This window comes from Penaeus monodon, chromosome 23 (assembly GCF_015228065.2).
Source record: "Penaeus monodon isolate SGIC_2016 chromosome 23, NSTDA_Pmon_1, whole genome shotgun sequence".
In the NCBI taxonomy this organism is placed as follows: domain Eukaryota; kingdom Metazoa; phylum Arthropoda; class Malacostraca; order Decapoda; family Penaeidae; genus Penaeus; species Penaeus monodon.
The window spans coordinates 30,877,646-30,878,220 of record NC_051408.1 but is presented as its reverse complement, the minus strand read 5'-3'; positions in this window follow the sequence as shown (position 1 = coordinate 30,878,220).

The window sequence follows — 575 nt, the reverse complement described above, 5'->3', positions numbered from 1 at the left end:
TATAAATTAAATACATTAGTGAACCCAAATGATCAACTTTTTATTCCCCCATTTCCAAATTATTGTTGTGTGGGTTTTGGTTAACATCTAGCTAAAAGAGACAGTGGGGGCTTTGTTGCGGGTTGAGACAATGTATGAAAAAAAAACCATAATCAGAATGTTTTTACCCCCTTTAAATTTCCTTTATTTTGCTTTTAATTAATACTTCTTTTGTATGCTTTGGTTTTGAAAGATGTGATCTCATTATGCATTTAATGTTCCTCACCTCTTAACGTTCTTTGTATCTTAAATCATCAGTTCCTGGACAACAGCAAAACAAACTTAAAAAAAAGAGGTAAAAAACATGTTTAAAACAGTGTTGGTATTTGCACATATAGTATGAATCTACCAAATGTTACGAAATTGAGGCCCCCTTCCTCTCCGACTTTGGATTTTGCCTACCGACAGTTTGGGGGTCGTCTTAAGTCTTAACCTTCCTGAATGCTGTGAGTAATGTTTTTTTTTTTAAATCTTTTAAAAGGAAATTTAATTGGAAATTTTTGATTTTCCAGATTTTGTTTGAGTATTTAATAGAT